The sequence below is a fragment of the Dendrobium catenatum genome, unplaced genomic scaffold, assembly GCF_001605985.2.
Source record: "Dendrobium catenatum unplaced genomic scaffold, ASM160598v2 fragScaff_scaffold_716, whole genome shotgun sequence".
NCBI lineage: Eukaryota > Viridiplantae > Streptophyta > Magnoliopsida > Asparagales > Orchidaceae > Dendrobium > Dendrobium catenatum.
The window spans coordinates 6,109,539-6,135,944 of record NW_021319178.1 but is presented as its reverse complement, the minus strand read 5'-3'; the positions used below and the strand labels follow the sequence as shown (position 1 = coordinate 6,135,944).

Here is a 26,406-nt window from a genome sequence, read left to right as displayed (position 1 = left end):
ACTTATGTCAATGTAATCATCCCCACCATTGCTAAGCCTAGCTTCGCTCTTTGGGCTTTGCTAACAAGAAAGAGGCTTCCATCAGGAAGTATCAAGAAAGTCTGGGATAGCGACCTCTAGCATCGACCATGATGACCTTTTTCGTTAATTTTTCAATCTATCTCGGTTGTCTGCAAAGGAATCAATAGAACAAAGACCGAGAGTAACAGAAATTAGAATGTGTGACAAGATCAACAAAATTTTGATGTGAAGCCATCCACAAGACCGGCAGGATAAACGTCCTTCATAGAAGTTCCGATAAACAATATTCTTATTGTTTTTTAAAATTTTAAATATTATATGGGTAAATAATAAAATTCAAATATTAAGTATATTAAATGAATAAGTTTATGTGATATATTTAAATCTCGATTAATTTTATTCTTTATTTGAGCATAATTTGACGCTGCCTGTAATTACTGTGAAAGTGGGGTGCCACTGTTAGCTTCGAGAATTTTTTCAGAAATGATGATTGTTAGATCAAATTCGAATTTAGCCAAATCAATATCTATGAGCTGACTACTTTGACTGATTGACTCATTATCTTTACATTATGCAATAAATTGCAGAATTTAAAGTCAAACTATTTGAAATTGCAAAAACAACCAAAAAAGTTGAGCTCACCCACTACCATTAAAATTCACTTTAAATCACGAAATTTCAACTAAACGAACCGAAGCTAATCCTATCCAAATTATTATATTTATTGTTTTATTTAAAACAAAATAATTGAAATTTAAATTGAATTTAAAAACTTTTGGCTAAATATAACAGTATAAAATGTCACTTATTGATATAATCATATAACACTTGAATTGAATTGATTATTTCTTGAAATTTTAAATAATAATAAAATTTTATCTCACCCTAACTTATGTCAATGTAATCATCCCCACCAATCCACCATTATCTAAGCCTAGCTTTGCTCTTTGGATTTGCTACGAAGAAAGAGGCTTCCATCAGGAAGCGTCCAGAAAGGTTGGGACAGCGACCTCTAGCACCGACCATGACGACCTTTTATGTTAATTTTTCTATCTATCTCGATTGTCTGCAAAGGAATCAATAGCGCAAAGATCGAGAGTAACATAAATTAGAATGTGTGACAAGATCAACAAGAATTTGATGTGAAGCCATCCACAAAACCGGCGAAATAAACACCCTCATAGAAGAAGTTCCCATAAACCTAAATAATAAAATTCAAATATTAAGTATATTAAATGAATAAGTTTATGTGATATATTTAAATCTCCATTAATTTTATTCTTTATTTGAGCATAATTTGACGCTGCCTGTAATTACTGTGAAAGTGGGGTGCCACTGTTAGCTTCGAGAATTTTTTCAGAATTGATGATCGTTGGATCAAATTCGAATTTAGCCAAATCAATATCTATGAGCTGACTACTTTGACTGATTGACTCATTATCTTTACATTATGCAATTTCTGTCCAATCAAGAATCGGGTCAACTGGTCAAGGGGAGAATAATGGGTCAATATTAAATAAAAAGGTGTAGAATGTAGATATATCTAGAAGAAAATACAGTAGATATATCATGCTTCATATATAAATGATTAAATGAATAATAATTGATTAAAGGAGAATATTATATCTTTAATATTGAACTGCATATTTTTTTATTTTTTTTTATTTTTTGTTTTAAATCCTACATCGAATTTGAACTGCATATTTTATGATTTATCATTTAATTAGTATTTCATGAAAAGAAGTGATTTGAGATATGTGATTAAGTTCACCTAATTTGTTATGTTATTTAATAACAATGAATTGATAAGATTAACACTTCGCTTCGCTTAAGAGAGTCATTATATTATATGTGAATAAAATTTTATTTGGGGTAACTTTCGTACTGCTTTATAAAACGATTTTCTAGGACAAATTTTTTGTGCTAGAAAGTTGTTTTAGAAAGTAAGAAAAAAGCTATCTCAAATGAAGCCTAAGTTCAACTTAAGCAAGAAAGTAATAATGTGTTACGAATGAGTGATTGAATGTTGTTAGTGAGTTATAGGATGTTATCAATGAGTAGACGTCTAGAAACTTATCTAAAATTTAAAGAATTTTTAAACATTTCTCTTAAACCAATGAATGATGTTGGATCCAAATTTAGTCGTGAGCATGTTTTGATTAAAAAAAATAATATTAAAGTATATATAGTTTTGAAAATATATTAATTTTCTTTGGGAGAAATTAATTTTGAAATTTTTTGTTTTGAAATCGAACGCAATATTAGGAACAACATATATCGTCTCAAAAAGACGAGACTGTCGTTCATTAATAGGTTCAGATTACAAAGCTTTAAATGATCATAAATTTTATAATTAAAATCAGGATAATAAAATGATATATCTCTCCGAGGAAAGAGGATATCATTTTATTATCATCCTTTTGAATATAAGCGATAATATCGTTTAATTGAAATTTCCAAAGATAATAATTAGAAGATTTTGGAAAATTCATTTTGAAAATTAGATCTGGGTTTTAAATCTCCTACGAGCGCAAGCCCTCGTAGTTAATTACATCGTAGGAAATCGGAATTTCCTAGCGAAAACTCTCGATTAAAAATAGGGTGTAAATTTTATTTTAAGATTTCAAGGCTTCGATATCAAAGGAGATAAATTGGGTAGGAATTTTCAAAATGGGATTTGGTTCAATGTTGAGCACTTTATTTCTGGAGTCAAGAAAGAAAGGTAGAGGCACTTGAGATTCTGAAAAATTCAGAAATGCACCCAGTCTATCCTAAAGTGTTGGACTCGAATCAGATTGAAAGTGATTTAAGGTTCAATGATCAATCTTTATTAGACATTGGATTCAATCCGGAGGTTGAGGTCTTATAGCCCGAGCTTGCCTCAGAACTAAGTCTTAAATTGGGCATTTAAAAGTGCCCCGAACTAGCTTAAATGCAGTGCGAATCTGGTCTTACCCGCTCCGCCTGGATTGGGGAGCCAGCTAAACCACCTTAAATGATTTAAAACATGTATCAAGTCATTTTGATGTTAGAATGGATAGGGACGTTATTTAAGAAAAGTTTTGAGACGGGACCGACATCTACAGCGGATCCTAATTGGCCCCTTTGACTTATGTTGGGTTTAATGCTTAAGCTAATGTAATTAAAGATTTAAAGATTTTTAAATTAGTTGCTAATATGATGCATGTTAATCGACTCGATTAAAAATTTAATTTTATGAATGCTATGAAATGAAAACTTCGACAGGGTCCCGGGGCTTACTTCTTAAACGTTTAGAGTTTCTATGTGATCTTAAAGTTTTTAATTTGATTTAGTAGAAAAATTTTTATTAAAGTCCTTAAGAGCCTACGATCGGATTTCAGGTCAAATCAAAGTTGGCATGCAGGTAAAAAACCAAAAAAGCAGGATCTCTAATGCGCAATCAATTTAAATAAAATCAATCAAGATTAAATATATCAAATTGAATGTCCGTAGGCAGTGCCCCCTTATTATTAATCATAGAATTTTCAGAAAATTAAAGTGGCCGGGCACCACTGACTACAACCCAGATTTTATCTTAAGACTCAAATGACTTTTGAGATTTGGGATTCTTCTCATGGTCCATTTCTTTTCTCTTCTCAACGAACATCTTGATTCGTCGGTTCGCGGATAATCCAAATGGAAAGAAACTCTCCCTTGAACGGGGTGTTATCTTTCCTTCTTTTGATATTTGAAGAGTATCCAAACTTGATCTTCCAATGGACGAAGACTCTCCCCTTTTAGGGATGTCTTCTCCTCTTTGGAATTCAAGTTGGATATTATATCGAAATTCCAAATCCACTTTAAAATAATTACACCATAATCAAATTCAATATTTACATTAATTAAAATTGAAAAATCTAGAACTCGAGTCTCTAGCAAGGTTATCCTAATATCAACAAGTTTATTATACAGGCTCAAAGTAGTTTTTTAATATCTTTGATTTCTCAGAATGTTGATATATTTTGAAATTTATAAGTACTTCAACAGATGGCCAATAATAACATAAAAAACATCAATCCAATTTTCTAACTAGCAACAACATGCAAACGTGAAAACTTCAGAAAATCGGCACACAACGGAAAAGTAAACACCGGGCCTAGCCTAAACTAGAGTTGGTTATCTAGCAAATCAATTCTTAAATGTGTGAGGTTAGGTCGTGTGGTTTTGTATATGTCCTAAGTAGGATCATTAGATTGAAGTTGCTTAAGGTTCGACATTGGTGAAAGGCTCTAAGGGAGTTTTAAGTTTGAATTCAGTATTTAATGGCTTAAGGTTAATTTTAAGATTTATTTAATTATTTGTTGATACCACTTTGTTGTCACACCGAGGCCTTTTGGAAGTTTCATTTACCTTCCTTTGGGGTCTAAGTTAATAGCCTCGATAGGCTTGGTTACCAGTGGTACCCGATCATAATTTAAGTGTTTTTATCGGTTTAATGGTTCAAAAGTTAATGAAGTTTTAATCAAAATTGATTTGGTTCTATTTTTAGACGTTATTATATGAATTCTGGAGTTTTAGAATGAATTTTAGGTTTTTATGAATTCTTGGAATATTTAATCATTAATTAAGGGGGTTAAAAATTTGACTTTTCTTAATAAAGAAGTGTTTCTGGAAAGTTAGCATTTTATTAAAATACTAGGACTTACTAGCGTCAATAAGACATAAGTACGTTGAATATCGGAATTTATTCTAGCATTTATTTACAAAGATTTGAAGTTATTGAACTATAATTTTGACCATATGGTTGATCAAAAGTGAGTTTCTGACTTTTAAATTTTAAGTTATTTTTAATACATATGAATTATTATGAAGTGTGAGCAAGGTCTTGTTTATGAATTTTTGAACGTTGAGTAATTTGAGAGTATTTAAATAAATTTTCTTAAAAGTTGCTTAATTAAAGGGCCTTTTCTTGTGGATTTTGCTCCAAATGGAATCCCAACCTTCCTTTAAATCAGCTCCCAAGGTCAGGATGCCTTAAGGGAGAGATTCTCCACAGTGTTATTGGGAAATATTTTGGAAATTTTTAATTATTATTAAATTAATTTATTATTAATTTAAAATATAGTAACTTACTGTCAAATTAATTGATTTTAATTTTCATTATGTTAAGATTTCAAACTATGTTCACGTTAGAGATCTTATGCTATTTTTTTTGCGGTTAAATTTTGATTTATTGTATTTCTACGGAAGGTTTAAGCTTAATTAAGGGTTTAGACTTAGGAAATTTCGATTAAGGGACGTTAATGATTTTCTAAAATCAGTGAAACTTTTCCTTAAGGCTTGAGGAATGTCACTAGTTTTGAATATTCAAGTTTTCAAGTTCTCAAATGAAGTGTGTCCTAATCACACATTGCAATTTCTACATGTATATCTAATCAAAGTCACTTAAATTGTTATGTCCTTCAATGGCGCTAAGTTTGAATGGATTCAAATCAAAGGTTTTTTCTGTGCTTAACCTTGATCTCAAGCAATAAAAATGCAAAGCACACATATTCAATTCAAATTCCTAGTCTAGAGAGAGCCTTAAACTATGTGGTGTGTGTTTCCTAACATGCAAGGAACTAACAAAGTTAACTTAACTCAAATCTTGATTTAGTGAAATCAGTTTAAAGCACCAACTACTTATGCACTAATCATCCCCATATTATTCGTATTTTCAAACATGTACAATCTACATTTTAAAATTTTTTCAAAGGGATTCCCTTAAAAAGTTTGAGACTTTAGCACAAGATATATTTTAAAATAGATTTACAAAATATTATATAGATGGTGTTTATCTAAATAATATATACACATAGAATTTAAAATAAATAAGATATAATTGAAAAATATCACTAAAATTAAATTTGAGGGATTAAGGGGTCCACTGATTTTTTTAATTAATTGAAAATAAATTCTTTAATTTTAAAATATTTGATAATTATAGATATTTAATTAAATACTATATTAAACATATAAAGATAATACAGAAAGTCAATCAATTACCAAAAATTCCTAAAATATTTTATTTTAGAAATATGCTTGGAAGTGTTCAAAATACTTTGAAATAAATTTCCCATTAAAGATTTAGAAATATTTGAGATTTCTTTTAATTAAAACAAGTTAAAATAATCTAATAGTTTTATATTTTAAATTACTTACAAATAATAACATAATATTTTAAAAGCACTTTTTATTTTTAAATTAACAGGCTTCTGAAAAAACGGAAGCCAGTTTGAATATTATATTATACGGATGTTTTTGGACTTTTATTTTATTTATTCATAATTTCTTTTAAAGATTCTGCGGATTTAAATGATAATTAAAAAAAAGTCTAAATTCAGCTTTACACGCGCGGACGCGCGATATCGGCCAGGTGGAAGCGGCGGGTAAGGGAGGGCCCTCCACTCATACCAGCTGCAGCGTGTAATACCCGCCCGTATCGATTCCATACTGCACGTTACTATCCGCACGACGGTGATAAATCCCGCCGTATTTGATCTCTGTTAAGTGAGATCACGGCGGTGGGAAGAATCCCGTGGACTTAGGATTGCGTTCGAGTGATTTCACGCCGGCGGTAGGAATACGCCGCGTGATCGGAATACTGAACTGAATCAGCACTGGAATGGCCGATCGTGCCATTAATCAATGAATCGACGGCTCAGATCGCGCTAGTCAGAGCCGCATGAACGAGACCTAGAACAGTTTTTAGGACTCATTTGTACGATCTAGTTAACTAAAATTAATGAATTAAATATATCAGATAGTATAATGCAGAGTTCATCGGGGAATCATAAAAACAAATAATTAAAAATCAACTTTTAAAAAAGTTATAATTAAAAAACTAATTGTTCTAACCTAGGGTTTCGATTTATATCTATTTAATGGATCGGGATTATCCGTTTAAAGGCGTGTTGCATTTTTGTATGGCTTTGGTCACGCTCCTTTTTGTAGAAGCAAACCTTGGCCTAAAACGCTTCCGATCGAGAGCTCAATCCCTTGGAGGGATTTGGCCCTTTTGCTCGCCGGATAAGCTGCGCCGGTGGCCGGCTTGACCGGTCTGTTTTCTGGTCAGGAGAGTTTAGGGACTACTGGGGCTTCATAAGAAATGAGCTTTGGGAGTTAGAATGTCAATGGGATAGAGAAGATGAGTGGTATGTTCGAATGCCGGGCTCAAAGGAGGTTTTGCCCTATTCAATTGTCCGCATAAGCCAAATGAAAGCTGTGATTGAATGGGAGGGTTCCTAGATCAAGCACCTGTCCTCTAGGGGTGTTAGTGGGCAGAGGATCAAAAGGACAAAGGACATGCACTTGGAAAAGTGGTTTTGTCCCTTAATTTGAGCACATGGAAGGAATTGGTCCATTGGATCAAGTTCCAAGGGCTAGAGTTCAGAATCTAGAGTTGATTAAATCTTTAGTGGATTGGATTAGAAGGAATTATTTAAGCATATGGATTTTAATTACTTAAATGGGGTTTCAAAGGTTTGGTTGGACCCATTTGACTGGTCAACAGTCAACTTGGGCTCCAGTGATGGGGCACATGGAGTGTTGAGTGCTTGGCTTGGATCAAGTCTTGAAGGAATTGATTGAGGACCATATGAGTTCACAATACCATAAGTAATTACAAGCATACGAGTTACTTGTCCAATAGGCTAAGGTATTGACTCAAAGTGAGTTTGAAAATATCATGGCATCAAATGGAAATGGGATTTGAGGGTAAATGCTAAGGTTTTGAATGAATGTAATGAGTAGGCTCAAATGGGTCAAGTTTAAGCTTAGTTGACCAAGTCAACAGCTAAACAGGTCAAGAGTACAATCAAATCCAAACCATTGGGGAATATGATCAGAAGAGCTTGAATGGGTTTTATATTGATATTTGATGCTTGCTAGAGGTGATCTGGGGGTCAAAAGGGTTTAAATGATCAAAGTGACTATTTAAGCTCTTAAGGGGTCATTGGGTCAACTAAGGTTGACTCGGTCAACCAAGTTGACCCAAGGGCTGGATTTGGTCTGAACAAGTTTGAAATGATATTTCAAGTCTGTGGGAGGTGGTTGCGTTCAATTCGGAGTTCATTTGGTTTGAAATCACCATTTGAACCCCATAGGGGTATTTTGGTCATTTTGACTCCTGGTCAACTAGGGGTCAAAGTTGGTCCAGAAAAAATATAGTTTAATGCTCAACATATCAAGATTAAAGGTCTGGAAGTGACTAGAGGCTTTGGTGAAGGCTCTAAGGTCAGAATCTTCAAAGTGACAGGTCCAGTGGCATAGGCTGTAAATATTTGAAGGTTTTACAACCTATGGATTTTAGTTAAGTTTCTGAGGTTAAAGACCTCAGAATGGGCTCAAATTTGGAGGGTTGCCTTCAGAGACATGTCCCATCAGTATGCAACTGACAGACTCTGAATCGGAGGTCATTTAACTGGGTTTCAAAGTGTTTGAAATTTCAATGGAAAAGGCCTTTAGGACAAAACCTTTGGACCTTGGATTTGGCTTGATTGACCTAAGATCTAGGTAGATCCTAAGGTCTGAATATATCTTAAAGTTAGGAATCTAGAAGGATCCTAGAGCCTAAGAAATTCCTAGAACTTGGAGTCTAGAAGGAGTTTAGGATCTAGAGTAGCTCCTAAGGTCTAAGCTCTAGAAGAATCCTAGCATAGATCCTAAGGTCAAGATTATAGGATGATCCTAGAGTAGGAGGATCCTAGAGTTTAAATTAATTTGAAAATTAAATTGATTTAGGGTCAAGAGTAGTCCAAGTGACCTCATACAAAAATGAGGTCAACAGAGCCACAACAAAATTTGTCACTAGGCACAAAGAATAAGAAGCAAAGGAAAGAGATCGAAGGAAAGAGATTCGAGAGTGAGAACTGAACATTTTTATGTTTTCCTTCATTTGAAAATTGAGATATTTTTTGTTGATTTTTAAAACATCTTTTTGGTACAAAAATTTCTTGAATGTAGTAAAAAAACAGTGGACAAAAGATATCCCAAATGAAGCCTTTGTCATTAGTATAATCTTGAGCATAAATGACTTAGTGACTCATATTCATCGTCGCTTGCTTGGGACACTATATATAGGCTATGGCTAAGAGATCTTATACAAAATAAGAAGTATATAATAAGTTTTAATAGCATCTTACTATAAAATTATAAAGGTTTAGCATCCGAACTCACTGTTTAGAAAAGACTAATCTTACTACTTACTATAGATCTTATGGTAAGAGGGGTAGGGATAATCATTTAGACTCATCACTTTATAAGCGATTGTTTTCTTTATCCAATGCTGATCTTCTCACAAAGGTTAGAGCTTGAGTTATACGGCTTGGTCGAAGCCTAGGGTTTAGGGCCTCATCTTTTGCCAATTTTTTTTTGTCTTAGTTGAGGTAACCATCTAAACTTGCTACTAAGAAAGGATTAATCTCATTACTCAATGTAGATCTTGTCACAAAGAGGAAATTCTATGTTTTATGAGAAGATTTATATCTAAAGGATGCAAAAAGACTTTAATAGTGATGCTTGAAGTTGGTCAAGTTCAAAGATTGAATTTAGTCAACTTTGAGTTGAATCTTGGAAAGCAAAGTTTTTGTTTAGAAGAAATTGTAAATCATCTGAAAATAAATAGAATTAATTTAGAAAAGTTATTTGAATTTCTACAATTTCAAGCTTATTAAATATATATTGTTTTAATATAATGAAACTCAATTAGAATTAAGAATAAAAGCAACTTTATTAAGCACAAGTTGTTTGTTTAATTGGAGGCCTTATTTTTTCGAATATGAAATAGTCTTGTATAACTTTTAAACTTAACCCTAGGCCATCCTAACATAATTACCTTATATTTCACTTAATTAGCAGAGTGCTTAATTTAGGAATTATTGAATCTAAATTTATTTGTGGATGACATCTGATCTTACTTGCAAGCTAACTTTGTGAGCGGAGGAACTAGAACCTATGTGAGAATGGAGAGAAAGGAAAATGCTAGAGAACAACTATTATAAGTGCTCAAGAGGATAAAAAAATCAATCATTGAAAAAGAAAAAAAGATTTGAGGATGAAAATATCCAAAATGTTCATCTTCACCATTTATTTATAAGGTTCAGAGGGTTACATGAAAATCTACACCCAAAAAAATTAAAAAATTTAGGGCTTTAATTCCCCAAACTAACTTCCTAGATGATGCAAATTGAGGCATTTTCCAAATCCTAAAAGATAAAAACGAAACTAGAGAAACCATTTTAGAATGGAATATAATGAAAATTTTCCTCCAAATAAATTTAAGTCATGGTATAATTCTCCACATTGACTCAATATTATGACAACTTCAATAACCTCTATGAATTTCCCTCTCCAAATTCCTAGAACTTGGAGAGGAATAAAATTTTATTAAAACTCTTGAATAGTTGTAAATGTTAAGGTAGAATTTTATTACTAAGGCTCAATGTCATGAGGATTTTTATCTGATTAAGACTTCATTTGGGACAACTTTTTTATTGTTTTTTAAAATAATCTCCAAATTTAGCTCTTTTAGCTCCAAAAGTCATAAAAAGTAGAACAAAGCATTATCTTTAAATACTTAGGAGGTATCAATTTTGTACTTCTATTACACAATAATGATAGATTCAAGTAAATAATGTTAACCAAAGATAAAAATTTGGCTTCGTTTGGGACGGCTTTCTTATTGCTTCTTAAAGCAACTTTTTTTAACAAAAAAATTAATTTTTTAACGTAAAAACTGCTTTAAGAAGCAGTAAAAAGTAGTCTCAAACAAAACCTTTATAATTGCAAATATTCTTAAAAATTATGTTATTTCTTTTCAATCAAATAACCCAAACGGTAGTAAAAATAAAAGTATCTAATTTTTTTTGCAATTACCAAAATCGAAAGCATTGTTTTAACGGCTTTATTTCTATTTTTTGAAAATTAATCACGTAGAGAAATGAAGAGTACATAAATAAAAATAAGGTAGCCCTCCTGAAATGTATGGTTTAAAATTTTGATATTACCAGTTCGATTTTGATCGTTTAGTTTAAAACCAATTCAGAACTTTCTAAATTTTTTATTTATGCTGATTTATGAAGAATGTCAACCAAAATTTAAGAGTTTTGGTTGAGTTTCATAAAATTTTATTAAAACTCTTGAATAGCTGTAAATGTTAAGGTAGAATTTTATTACTAAGGCTCAATGTCATGAGGATTTTTACCTGATTAAGACTTCATTTGGGATAATTTTTTTATTATTTTTTAAAACAATTTTTTAATAGGACCCGAATCGGGTTGGGTTCGGGTCCGAAAACCTGACCCGTTTTTAAAAACGAATCGAGTTCGGGTTGACCTGAACAGTGCCAGGTCAGTTCCGGGTTCGACCCGAACCCGACCCGTTGACCAGAATTTATGCACCATCTTTTTCAATCCAATGTCATTCATGAAAAATATAAAGAGTCTACTATAGGTATAGAACAAATATAAATAGGTGACATAAAAAGTTATAAATTGGTCTCGGAGGGAATACCTTGGATGGATTTCAGTCATTCAGTTTTCTTATTGTGAACAGTAAAAGCATAGTGTGAACAGTAAAAGCGCAGTGATGAACAGTAATTGCGTTTTCACTATTCACAGTCATAAAACCGGACAGTTCTTCCTGTCCAGACACCGCACGTAATTATTTCCCCACAAAGATAGGGCATTGATCTAAGTATAAGATGATGTTATGCTCACGTTTGAGCTTTGGCATCCTATTTATTGGTGAGATCCAATGTTAGTCTTACATGAATGCTATATGAGATTTTCCAACCTAAAAAAAAAACCTTTAAATAAATGATTAAAATAAAGAATAGTAAGTTAAAATTATAAGACATCATCATTTTGTTTATTATTTTTATAATTATTTCACCAAAAATAGAGTATATTATTACCACTAGACATTTTTATTCTAATCCAAATAACCAATATTCCAAACAAAATCACAAATCCTTCAACCACAATCCACAAGAAGAAAGCTTGCGAATTAGCTCTTTCACTAGTTTTTTCAAGATGCCTTAATAATTCTGTAAGCGGTCTAACTAAGCTTTGTCATTTCATAAGAGACAGTCAACAAAGTCTTAAGCTTTTGGAGATTCCAAATTGAATAAATAATGTACGGTGTAGATCATACATATATATATATATATATATACTTTGCCTTGAGCATCAAATATCAATATTTTCATATGACCACCTTTTCTTTCTTTACTTAACTTTTTTTCCCCCTTAAATTCTTTATTAAAATTGTTTTTCTAGCACTTGCAAGCTCTCATGAGATGCCTTCTTGTTCTTTTCATAGGCTTAGTGGGTTACATTTTGACTAAGATACTTCTTTAACAAAGATTTTGAACCCACATATATTTATACATTAACTACTTTGCCTTGCGGTTTGATTTATATATAGGACTTTTATTTTTCTTCAATATTTATTTTGAGCGGTTTCTGTTCATGTTACAGAGGCTTCATTTGAGATGATTTTTTTAGCACAAAATTTTTTTGAACTTGAAAATCTTTTGCTAAAAAATTATTTTAGAAAGCAATAAGAAAGTCGTCCCAAACGAAGCCTAAAGCTTATTCTTTTTCATTCAATATTAGCCTCGACACTAATTATATCTATAGTTTAATTAGTGTAGTTTTTATTTTATTTTATTTGTTTCATATATTTAAAATGTCTAAATTTATTTTTATTTAATTTAATTAATATAAATTATTTCAATGCTTCAAAGAGGAAGGAGGAGATATAACATATAAGTAGAAAAGTCATCAAATGCTAGCATTGTTGCAATTTAAGCTCCATTATTGCTTCCTAAGGAAGCTATTTAGTAAAAAATTCTTAGTTCAAGAAATTTGTGCAGTAAAAAACTGCTTTAAAAAATTGTGAGAAAAGCTATCCCAAATGAAGCCTTATGTTTTGTTTGAGATAGTTTTTGGTCAGTGCTTTTTCACTGTTCTTATTAAATTTTTGTATTTTAAAGCTGCTTAAGCAATAAAAAGTAGTGTAATTTTTGTATTTCTTGTAAAAGTACAAGCTAATGAGCATATTTAAATGACTAAAAGAGAAAAAAAATTGAAGAGTTGTTTCTATGCTATACTAAAAAAATAAATTATTATACATGAGTTGTGTAATGAACCAAGTCTTGAAAGAATAATTGAATTCTTGTGCAATTTATGAAAAGTTGCATTTGGGGAAATGTTTTATGGCTTTATATTAATATTTTATATTTGATCAAGTGATTTAGAAGTAGTGAATATAAACATGGAGAATAAGAAGGGAGATTTAATTTCTGATTTTGAGGATTGATATAGAGTTAGAGGTCCAAAACTTTTTTTACCAAAAACTTATAATGATGGATCAGTCAATAGAGTAATCAGAACTGTTGCGTTCAAGAGTATTCGCGGCGGTAGAGAAATATAAAGTTTATCGTCTTAGCGTTGTACGAAAATCTGGCACGCAATCAGATAAGAGAGAGGGTCTAGCATTTATGAGACACCAAGATTTTTACGTGGAAAACCCCTGAAAAAGGGGAAAAACCACGGGGCCTAGCCCAGTTTGAATGAATCCACTAGTATTGCAGTCGATTACAAATGAGGCCCTTCCTTGGGAGAAGGCCTTAGCTTGATGTACATTTTATAGAGTACATTACATGATATGAATACAAAGAATCACTATTGACATGTTCGTTTGGTCGGGAGGACCGTAGTCGGCGGGCGACGGAGGTTGGAGGGCTTGTAGTCGGTGGGCGACGTAAGTCAGGAGGACCGTAGTCGGCTGGCGACGGAGGTCGGAATGACTGTAGTCGGCGGGCGACTTAAGTTAGGAGGACCGTAGTCGACAGGCGATAGAGGTCAGAAAGATTGTAGTCGGTAGGCGACATAAGTCAGGAGGACCGTAGTCGACGGGCGACGGAGGTCGGAAAGATTGTAGTTGGTGGGCAACGTAAGTCAGAAGGACCGTAGTCGGCTGGCGATAGAGGTCGGAAGGACTGTAGTCGGCGGGCGACTTAAGTCAGGAGGACCATAGTCGACATGCGACAGAGTTCGGAAAGATTGTAGTCGATGGGCGACATAAGTCAGGAAGACCGTAGTCGACAGGCGACGGAGGTCGGAAAGACTGAATTCGGTGGGCGACGTAAGTCAGAAGGATCGTAGTCGGCTGGCGACAGAGGTCGGAAGGGCTGTAGTCGGCGTGCGACGTAAGTCAGGATGACCGTAGTCGGCGGGCGACGAAGGTCGGAAAGACTGCAGTCTGATGACGAAGATCAGAAGGACAGCGTAAGGTAGAAGTCCAATAATGGAAAGAAATCCATCTTCGCGTAGACTTCCAGCAAGTCCGATAACCGGTAGAAGTCTGGCGTCGTGTAGAAACTTGGCGAAGAGTGAAGGTCCGACGTCGGGTAGAAGTCTGACGTCTGGTGGTGGCAGAGGAGAACTCCGGCTTCACTTGGGCGGAGTTTCGACGTCAGGAAGAAACTCTGTTGTAAATTGGGAAGAATTTCAGCATCACGTGGAAGTTGGGCAGAATTTCTGCGTTCTCCCGAATATCACGCAGAATCCCGGCGTGTTCGGGCGGCAGGACGAACTCCGGCGGTGGTCGAGGAGAAGAGGATCCTCCCTTTCCCCTTTTTCTTCTTCTTTCCTTCTTCTTCTCTCTTTTCACTTGAGTCCCTCTTATGAATAATGAGGGCTCTATTTATAGTTTTTCTGGAGTGGCATGGATTGTAAATATGTGTGAGATCAAGGGCGAACATGGAGTGGTTGAATGGACGGTTGATATTGAATCCTTTGATCATACACCGTTCGTCAGCCATTTGAAGGCCTTAGTGATGTCGGAATCCGGCGATCTTGGGCTCGTTGGATTGGTCTCGTCGAGCCGTTCGATTCGAGTATAAGCTCGTTAAAATTGGAGACCGTTTGGTAACTCAAATTGTGGTTTGAACCTTCCAACAACGCTTCGGGTCCTTGATTTGGACCCATTTGGGCTTGTATTGGGTTGAATTTGGTGTCGTTGGGTTCGTATTTCCGAGACGCTCAGTTTGACTGTAAGCTCGCTGAAATCGGAGTTCGGGTGCTCCAGGATTTAATTTTTGAAGTTTCCGGATTGGGATTTACATCGAGATTCGTTCTCAATCAAGATAATTTCATGATAACGTATTAAGAACCATATTAATATTGAGTCAAAAAGATCAGCTCAAAGTAAAATCACTATACATATTCAACAGGTAAAATTGTATACACTAAGGATTAGTTTGGGATAACTTTTTTACTATTTTGTAACAATGCTATTGAGAAAGGAATATTTAAAGTCGTTGTAGCACTACAGGAAATTCAACTATTACCGGGGGTATTTTCCGGTGGTTAACCTGCTATTACCGGTGGTTTTTAAACTAACCGGCGGCTTTTCGGTGGTTCCAAAGCCGCCGGTAAAGACGACGTCGGAAATCGTTGCCGGCGGTGTTTTTCCGATGGTTTAATTCGCCGACGGCTTTCCGACAGCCTATACCACCGGTTATTACCGGATTTATTACCGGCGGCGTTCTGGCCGTCAAACCGCCGGAGTAATTACCGGCAGCTAACCGGCGGTCCTTGCTGATGGTAATGGAAGAATTTCATGTAGTTTAGAAAGCAGTTTCCTCGTGCAAATTTTTTTTGAAAGTAATGAAAAAGCAATGGCCAAATAGAAATTGTGATTGCGATCTGAAAAAGCAAAGTAATAAGATAGCTTTCCCAAAAGAAGCCTAAATCAATAAGAAATCAAATGTGATGATAGGTAATGTTTTATTTTCAAGATATTTTAGTAGAATTTACACTTGATCAAAGTGAAATTCAATCTTTTATGGATAAGAAATATTTGAATCTGCTACTTAATGCATTACCTTGCCATTTTATCCATTATTTATTGAAGATAACATAATAGCTAGTTATAGATCAAGCTGATAGAATAATTATTTATCAAGATTAATTTTGTTTTATGAATAAAATGTATTTGAACATACAAACAATTGTTTATCACAAGCACATTGAAGCATTTAAGTGAAAAAATCCTAAAGATTTAGCTGAATAAACTTAACACTTGTAAATACATATATAGCAAGGCTCTCACAAGAGTACTCAATAGATAAAATTTTTATACTAAAAAACTGTTTTAAGAAGCAATAAAAAAGTTGTCTTAAATAAAGTCTTAGGCTTCGTTTGGGACAACTTTTATATTATTTTCTAAGGCTTCATTTGAGATGGCTTTCTTATTACTTTCTAAAACAGCTTTATAGTACAAGAATTTCTAGTTCAAGAAATTTTATACTAGAAAATTACTTTAGAAAGTAGTAAGAAAATCGTCCGAAACGAAGCATAAATAAGCTTTTTAGTACAAAAATATTTTGTTTATTAAATTTTATATTAAAAAGTTACTTTAGAAAGCAGTAAGAAAGCTGTCCAAAGCAATCCCTTATTCGATGAAAAAATGAATTTTAATTTCTTCACATGATAAGAATTTTTCCCCCATTTTTCAATAATATTGGATAGAAATTGCTAATGAAAATATACATTTGTTCATGCTTTTTACATAAATGTACTATTTTATTCCTTTGACACAAATAAAATCTTAGATTTCGCTTAGAACAGCTTTCTAAAAAGTTGTTGTAAGAAGCCGTAAAAAAGGTCTCAAACACAGCTTTAATCTTTTTAAAATTCATAACAAAAAATGACTAGAATAAATCTGTCTCTCTCTTCTTTTTTCTCTCTTCCACTTGAATGAAAATGTCTCTTACATGCTACTAGAAGCACAAGGAGCAACAGTGCTGTTTATTGCTCGCCATGTGAAACTTTATCTACTGCCTTATTAGAAGCGGCAATCATTGCTTACAATATGCAATATGTTAGGGCTTCTGTTAGCTAAACCTAGGTCGGTGAAAGCTGCCTCCAAACATTATACGAATAATTTAATTTCTCCACACTTTTTTTTAATTTAAATATTTTTTTTTATTTTAAACGGTCAATTATTTAAATAAGATTTTAATTGTTTTTCATACCGTAATATATCACAATTTTTATTTAATCATTATTTTTTTGCTGCTCTCAAAAATTTTATTTAAATCAAAATGGGCTTCATTGATGAAACTCATCATGATATCCTAACGATGCAACAAAATGAGTACAAAGATCCTTCTAATACATAAATATTCTAAAAAGCATAAATATTCTGAGAGTTAAAAATTATAATTCAAATTAATTCATATTTTTTAAAATCATTTATTTTAATCTATAGTGTTCTAATTTTCAAATAGATACCAATTTGTATAGACATTTTTCCTTACTAACAATATGATTTTTTTTATGAATTTAACTCATATGCTGCAACTATTAATTTCAATTTAAATGATTTAAAGTTTTATTATGAAAAAAAAAAAATCTCAAATCTCATTCATACTTCTTGATTGATGGGAACTCTAAGTCAACGACCAGCCTGTAGATTAGCTCATCAAAGTTTTCAACGGAGCAGTAGATAAAAAGGTGATCGAGTGTATAGACTTCTTTTTTGTTGATGGATCAAAAATAATAATAATAATAATAAGAGAGAAAGAGTGAGAAATGTTAATAAGAATAGTTTTATATTAGTTTTCTCCCTATTTAAGGTTACCAAATAGAAAGTTTTTCAAAAAAAATATGAAATTTATATGCTCGGATATGTCAACGGCCTGGCTCGATCATACTGGACTACAAGTCTTTTATTAATGAATATATTATTTATATAGTTCATTCTCGTAGTCCCATAAGCCTATAAATAATGGGTTATATGTCAAATTTGGGAGAGATTATTCTCTGCAAAGGACGGACGTAGCTCTAGGCCCTAAGGCGAATCAGGTGCAGCCACGTCAGCGGTATCCATCCACAATACAAAATGAAGGGATGGCGTGGCACATTCTGGGTGATTTCCGGACGGCGTTCGACGTCCGCACAATCAATTTTTCGGGAGTTTATTTTGGGAGCACTCAATTCAATAATATAATACTTAGAATATCTCTCTGTCATTTTTTCTCCTTTTTCTCTCCATGTGTTGTTTTGTCGTGAGCCTTGTAAGTGTTGGAAGATTTGGTTATCACCAACATATAAATTTGGATCCCAAAATTTTTATAAATAGAAATAGAAATATATATATATATATATATATATATATATATATATAATTTTGTCTCTTTTTATTGGCAATGGCTGCCAATTAGATGCTGCTTTAGAAAGTAGTAAGAAAATTGTTTCAAAGAAAGTCTTAGGCTTCATTTGGGACAGTTTTCTTATTGTTTCTTAAAGTGGATCTTTATTTAAAATTTTTTAATTTTGGTAATTAAAAGCTGCTTTAAGAAGCAGTAAAAAAGTCGTCCCAAACGAAACTTTAGATACTTATTATTTTGTAAAGTTGCATAGTAAAAGTAAATTTTTGAAGTTTTTGTAGAAAGCAATTTTTAGTGTAATTTTTTTTAAACAACAAATAAAATCATAATCGAATTGAAATTATGATTATCATATGAAAATCAAAGCAATAAGAAAGCTATCCCAAATAAAAATTTAGACTCCAAATGACTTGTTCGATAACTTTGTAAAGGCTCAAAAATATATGGACTTGATCTCGGAGAAATATGATAAGGGAATCGCCTTGTGTCTACAAACTTTGGTGAAGCAAGAAGCTAGTGTTAGTGCTTGTATAGGCCAACCTCGACAACTCTCAAAGCATAGAAGAATTTCTGAAAAAGGGAAAGAAAAGATTGAGTAGGCGAGTTTCTGAGTAGATAACTAGGTGATTGATTAGTGTACTTTATAATTTTTTTTTTTAAGAAATCCTATAAATTATAAAGGGTAGGAGACTTTGCAATTATATACTTATTGAAATGAAATATAATATTATTTTTCGTTATGGTGTGATGTCCCTATGAGAGGAATTGTTATCTTTCTCCTATGATGATAAAGATTTGGAAAACTTTTGCTTGTGCATATATAATAAAGTCATCACAAGCCTTTAACTTTTTTTCCCTTTATATCTTTTTAGGGGCAATTCTTCATATTTTTAGGTGGATCTCATCTTGCGCTAAAAGTTTTTTTAACTCGTAAGACAGGCTTCTTTCAAATCGTTACTAGAGTAGACTTCTCTCTCGTGGTGAAATATTTTCAAGACCTAATTAGTGTGATATGCAATGTTGATAAGTATAAGAGAATGTTGAGAACTAATGGCGTCAATGGACTTGTAATAAATAATCATCAAGTTGGAACTTATAGATAATGATAACCGATGAGTGGTCAATAACAAGTTGCAAATAGTAAATAGTGATAAATTACTTTGAAATTCTAACTTATAGAGCTCCAAATTGAAATCTATAGATAACAAGAATAGTTTGAGATAAATACTTGTATTTATAAAACTTCAAGATTAAAAATCACCTAGTGATTTGAAATTGTATTGATTTCATATTATAATTAATTTCATCTAATTTTGTTTGTTCTTGAATATTGTTCATGATTTTTTAACGCGACTTAGTCAAATATAAATTGATCATCTACTAGTGTGTCATAATAAATATAATCAAATGAAACTTGTAAATAATGATATGTGATGAGTAGTATTGAATTTGTAAATGATTTGAACTAGTTTTGAATTTGTAATTACTATTATTAAGTTACTTACATTAAGTTTTTGATAATTATATTAATTTCCTAAGTGTAATTAATGTGTTAAGTATAAATTCATGTATGTATTTTTTTTTTTATATTTGATGAGAATAAATTTTATGTGGTGTAACCTAATGATGTGCTAAGTTAATATTATTTCAAGTTCACCATTTCATAGCAATAATCAAGATGAGAAGTAGTTTCACCATACCAGATTGAAAGGTTGACTACTTAGAGGAATGCCAGAGTGTTAAGACTTGAAGACTAAGATTAATTATGATATAGCTTACTCTTTCGAGTAAAGTTTTCATAATATTTGATTTGGTAGAATCTCAACAATGATGAACACTAATTAATTGCTTAGAGTTGTTCAAACTTATTGTCAAATATACTACAATAATAACATCATCTAGCCTTTAAAGTATCAGCCATATATAAATCTTTTTCCTCCATTGTGTCTTATTAAGAGTTAAATTCTCATTTAAATTTAATAAAAAAAATATCATTTATGATATTTTCTAGGCAAATCTTTTTAGATCTACCTCTACTTTTCTTAATATAAACTAAATTTAATACATCTACTCTCCTAAGTGAGTCATTAAAAGGTTGACGTTTTATCTGTCAAAATCATCTAAGGCGACTCTCTCTAATCTTTTATGCCACTGGAGCTATTCCAACATTTTCATGTATATACTCGTTTCACGTTCTGTCTCTAAGAGTGAAACCACTAATCCACCCGAGCATCCTCATATCTGCAACACTTAACTTAATTTTATGCTTCTCTTTTAATGGCCAACATTCAGTGCCATAAAGCATTGCAAGTCTCACTACTATCTTATAAATTTTTTTTCTTAAATTTGAGGGGTACTTTTCTGTCACACACAGGCTCAATGCATTCATCCACTTCAACTACCCAACTTGAATTCTACAAATAATATCCCCATCTATTTTAGCATCTATTTGTAATTAGTTAAGTGTTAATTTTATAATTATCTTATAAATTTGAGGTTAATTCAAATTTCATTGGGTTCTTTGAGTTATATATACATATATAAAAAGTAAATTAGCTTAGTTTATTTACTTCTCTTTATTACAAGAATGCCATCATTTATACCCTTCAAGCAGCATTCAAACACGTTCAGGTCCCCTTCTCAGCTGAATTGCTAAGTAGTGGGTTTTTATTATCTGATATGTTAAAGGGTTAATGGTTCGCCTTACAGGTTCATTAAACTCGATTTCTATGATTCTATTGGTAACAATTTCGTATTGTCCTTGACGTGACATGACAGTTCCAGTAAGGCACCAGACTTAAAAAGCTCAATGAAGAAGAAAGTCACAAAACTATCATACCGACCTTCAAGGTAGCTTCCTCAGCCTTCGTGTTGCCTCAGATTCCACTAAAAACAAGTAACTTGTAAAGCTCATCATCTCTAAAACATGGCCACTACTCTGCATGACAGTTTCATTTTCCAGTGATTTAGTAATGTTAGATTCACAGAAAAGGAACGCAGGTGGGTGGAAAAGTGAACGCAAGGAAAAAGAAAAGACTTGAACCTACCAAACCTCCAAAAGCCCCTGAATTAGCCAAGAGCATTTTGTCTTTCCCTCCTCCATTCGAACACATGGGGAAAACAAGAAAAAGTTGTTCAGATCAGCAACAACATAGGAAAGTTTTTTTAATTGTTTAGGATTCCTTATTCTTAATTCCAGATTTGCCACATCATTGTAGCACAAGCAAATTTTAGGCTTCGTTTTGAATTGCTTTCTTATTGCTTTTTAAAATAGTTTTTTAGTACAAAAATTAAATTTTTTATACTAGAAAGTTCCTTTAAGAAGCAGTAAGAAAACCGTCCCAAACGAAGCCTTAGTTTATAAGCTGATTCTGTGCTCTAAGCACCAAAATAGGTAAAACTTCAGTTAATTAACTAGTAACTATTACCTGAACGGTAAATTAGCAGCAACCCATCCAGCAAGAGGTAACCTTTTGACTCTCAGCTCAGGAAGCATTAAGTGCAAGGGGCCACCATTAGGCAATCCCCACTACAATGATAAGGACAGTCATTTGAAACAACCTTGATAATTCTTCAAAACAGGAATTATAAAATGATGAAGCAACTAAATTTCCAAGTTTTCTACTTTATTGTTTTGTCTCTTCAGCAGAATTGAACAAGCTCAAACTTAGCTGACATTTTATTGATTTAAGAACCAGGCAAGAAGGTTCAGAAAATGTTACCGAAAAGATTACAGTAAAGCCAGTCAAGACAATTAAGGCATCAGAGAGCTTTCGACAATAACTATAATAAAATACCATCACGTGGAAGCATGAGAGACTCCATCCAATGGGAATTTCTTTCAATGTCCATTCCTCAAAATCCACCAAAAATAAAGAGTACTCAAATGCAGGTAGTGTTATAGTCTATTGTCAACGTGAAGGACTGAAGGATGCAACAGCAAGACAGATATCTCATGTAATAACAAAGCATATTTATTAGGTCAGACTATTGGCGAGACTAGCTGTTCCAGTAATGCCCCAAAATAATGTAACCTCATGCCTTCCTGCTTTAGAGCACTTGAATAGGTATTCCCAATCAATTAGCAGTTGACCAGGGAAAAAGTGGATCCTACCACTTGCTTCATGGAGCAAATTAAACAGGAAAAACCGATCAAAGGAAAGGGAATGAGGAGAGATTTGAGCAAGACATCTTAACAGGCCAATCTGTGTTATATAATTTTTTTTTCCTGGACATGATGTATAGTTAAGCATCCAAGTGCATGAGAACAAGATGAGAATATATGCACTAGACATCTGCTAGTGTGGATTAATAATTTTGTGCAAACGTCGAAAGTCGTTCGGAAACTAACCAGAATGTGCCACGTCACCCATGTGCTCGGTACCGCGGCTCGGTACCGTTCAGTACCACGGCTCGGTACCGCTGGTATGACACATTCTGGTTAATCTCCGGATAGCATTCTGCATCCGGTCTCCGCACAGAATAAATTCTCGCTAGTGTGTGTTGGGTGAGATCCACGTATGCTAACAGACACACAGATTAAGGCTTCGTTTGGGATGGCTTTCTTATTGCTTCTTAAAACAGTTTACTAGTATTTAGAAAGCTGCTTTAAGAAGCAATAAGAAAGCTATCCCAAACGAAGCCTAAGTATTTTACTAAACTCTAAAAAAGGGGTACATCAAGGATTTATGTTCATACAAAGTTAAAAAGATAAGGATAAATAGGAGTTTCTTTATGTCAATGACTAAAAAGAAACACAACCAACGAATGAATGACAAGGCTAAACATGGAATAAAATGATGCTACTATTGTTCTCTTTCTTCCTTTGTTATGAGAGTTTATCCTTATTATGGTTGACAACCTCTTTTTTTTTTGTGGAATTGAACTAGTCTCAACTTTTTCTTCTTGAACAAACATAAGATTTTCCTCCCGCATGAACCCAAATAAAACTCCTAACAAGGTTGATATCTTGTTTGTGATTGTGGAATGTCAACCCCTACCTCTTAATTGATAAGAAATAAATTCAGAGTCATAAAACTTCTGATGAGGACATTGTCAGAGATTGCGACACGTGTACCATCAGGAGATGCCGGAGATCGACGGCCACGATCATGATCTTTATTTTCATCATTTTATGTAGTAGTTTTTTTTATTTTTATGTTTTTTCGTTTTAGCCCTTATGGGTATTTGGTCGTTATTGTAGCCCGATGGGCATTTTAGTCTTTTGTTTTCTTGTCATTTTGAGGCCTATTTATATGGCCCTTTTCTTATATAATAGTTTAGCTTTTGATGAAATGAAAATTTACCATTATGTGTTCTCTTTGTGAGTTCAAGAAGATCTCTTGGTGAGTTCTTCACCCTCCTCGATTTCTTAGTGAGTTCGCCGGAGAAGACTAGATCTCTTTGTGAGTTCTAGTTCGTGCTAACTAATCTTGTGGAAATTCAACGAGAAGACATTCGAGGTTAGTAAATTTGGAATCAGTCAATCCCTCAATTTCCCTCTTTTTCTCCCCTTGCAATTGCCTCCGCTCAGCCCTAAGCCACCCAAGCCGTCGAGCACCTGACTGCCTACCGCCGGCCCGTCCAGCCTCCAATCCTTTGGGCAGCCGGCCTGGTAATCTTCCCGTGCAACTACCCCTCCCCTTACTGCTCCCAACCCCACGGCTAAACAGCCAGCCGTGAGCCTCCAGCCCCAGTCTCCCTACAGTTCTCTTGCAGCCGGTCAATCCAAGCTCTGCCCAAGCCGTGAACTCCAATTCCTGTGATTTAATTACCTGCCTAATCAAGCATTCATCCTAAGGCAATGTAATTAATGACACTTAGAGCTATTTTGAAATTGAAATTCTTTTCCCTCTCATATTAAACCAAATTGGGAAGTTACTTAAGTCCCAATTAAATCTGAAATTATTATTTCAGAATTTGATTAGGATTTAATTACTTAACCAGGGGCCCCACCTATTGAAAATTAATTTCCCTTCTCTCTCTCTTGGCCGGCCACTCCTCTCTCTTCCCCCTATTAATTTTCTTAATTGATCCATGAATTCCTTCCCTCCTAATCTTAATTTCAAATTCAAAAAAATCTGAAATTAAAATTAAGAGTTCTCCTATTTCGGAAATCTGAATTAAAATTCAGATTTTAAGTCCTCTTCCCCCATAGCTCCACCCTCCCACTACCCCTCTCCAACCCGTGGCTCTCACCACTTTCAAAACGAGTGACGGATCTCAAGGTGAACGATCTAAACTTTAAACGTGTGGCTTTAGTAGTAGCTATTTGCATTATCTAGTTTATTTTGGGTTATCTTTTGCAAGACTCTTGTAATTCTTAAATGTAATCACTGCCGTTAACATAATCTATCACAAATTTTCTTGAATCCTACTTGAGTAAGCTAGATTTTATCGTTAACATTGCAAAGTTAAACTCTCTTTAATCTCTAACGTGTAAGTCATGTTTCCACCGCAAGTTGTTTCACATCAACTTCTCACAAAATATAACAAGATCATTCAAAGTTAATAAAAATCCTACAAAAACACTCAAAGAAAATAAATAATATCGTCAGATATTGCATTAAATATGAGATCTCCAAAATTTTCTCAAAAAAATTAAAAAAAAAATTCAAGATTTATAATGAAAGCGAAGATTCAATCAAATATTGTGAAAAGTTTATCAATACGAAATTTTTTCTCTATCTGGCTATTAATCTCCCATTTGAAAAAGAAAATCTAATTTACAAGCTTAATGATCAATTTATGAGCACCTCTTTATGCGGCACCTCCAAATCATATTCGTGGAGATTAATAAAGGGCGTGCAAAGCCTAAAAACTTTCAACATATACCATTTTTATGAGCATATCAGTAGAATTTTTCTCCCTCTTGATCTTGATGAACTTTAGAACTCCTTTGAGTAAACTTCATAAGAAGTTGAATTTACGTTGAGGGTATTTTCCCTGGGAGTAAAATTGACAATCTTTGTTAAATAAGAACTTTTATAATACCTTTTCCAGTATGTTGTGATTATGAAAACCTTAATGTACTTGTGGTCTTGCCGTAATTTATTCATATCCCGATAATCCATTTTAGATCCTCTCAAATATTTTGTACCAATATTTTTTTATACATAGTTATACCTTCATATTATTGATCTTTTTGAATATTAGTCTCTAGAATTGACATGTGATCCACATATAATAATAGAATAATGCAATATTTTCTTATTTCTTTAATATAGTAGCAATGAGGATGCATCTGCAGAATTTGATCCTATATATGCATGCATGGATCGATTAAAATTTAATACAATTGGTGATGCATTCGCTTCTAACAATAAAGGCTTTTATTTAGCTTGCACAAGGCTTTTATGTCCAAGTTCAATAAATCCTTCAAGTTTTACCATATGGATATCTCTTCCTCCAAGGAGGAAAGTTGTCTTTACATCCACTTATTCAAGATATAGATCTTTCATTATTATAATGCTCAACACTAGATGAATAGTCATTAGTTTTACTATATAAGAGAATAACTTCGTAATACGTAACTTATTTCTATTAAAACCCTTTTCCAACGGTCTTTCCTCATAAATTTGGCTCTTATTTATTCTTCCTTCACTTTTTATATCTATATATTATGCAACACTTTTTGTCTTTAGGCAGATTGGTCAACATCAAGTTGTTCTTATAAAATTTGTTTATTTAATCTTTAATAATAAGCTCCCACAATGGCGAAGCTAGAAATTTTGAGGGGGGGCAACTTTAACCTTGTTTTAGTTGATCTTTATATTCAGATTCAATTAATCAGTTTATTGTTTATATGAATTAGGAAAAAATCAATATACTCTATGAAGATATGCTTGGAATTGAGTTTTTTTTTTAGAAACCGCTTGCGGGAAGCTTTTGACGCGGGCTTTTCTAAATTTTGGAGGGGGGCAAGTATAAGCAACAAGATCTAAAAAAATATGAGAATAACAATTAATCAACTTATGAGTTCTTTGTGGCCTTTTAACTAGAGTCACACATATTCTAGGCTCAAGCTACTCTTTAAGTTTCCTTCAATGTTTTCTATTTTTATTCCAAAACAATAGCTCCTTTAGTTGAACATGCTCTTGTGTAAAGGTGTCTTTGGGGGTGATTAATCTATATATCTTTATATAAAATAAATTCATCATAAATAATATTTTCATTTATAACAATACTTTTACTTCATTATC

General features: G+C 33.1%; 1 long non-coding RNA gene across 1 annotated transcript; it reads right to left on the bottom strand.

Moving 5' to 3' along the window:
- Positions 1–20,844: 20,844 nt before the first annotated feature.
- Positions 20,845–22,727, bottom strand: LOC110109589. The gene is made up of 3 exons (XR_002304598.2): positions 21,634–22,727; positions 21,253–21,302; positions 20,845–21,143 (listed from the first exon to the last, which is right to left on the bottom strand). It is a non-coding gene; the product is annotated as an uncharacterized LOC110109589 (long non-coding RNA).
- Positions 22,728–26,406: the final 3,679 nt, after the last annotated feature.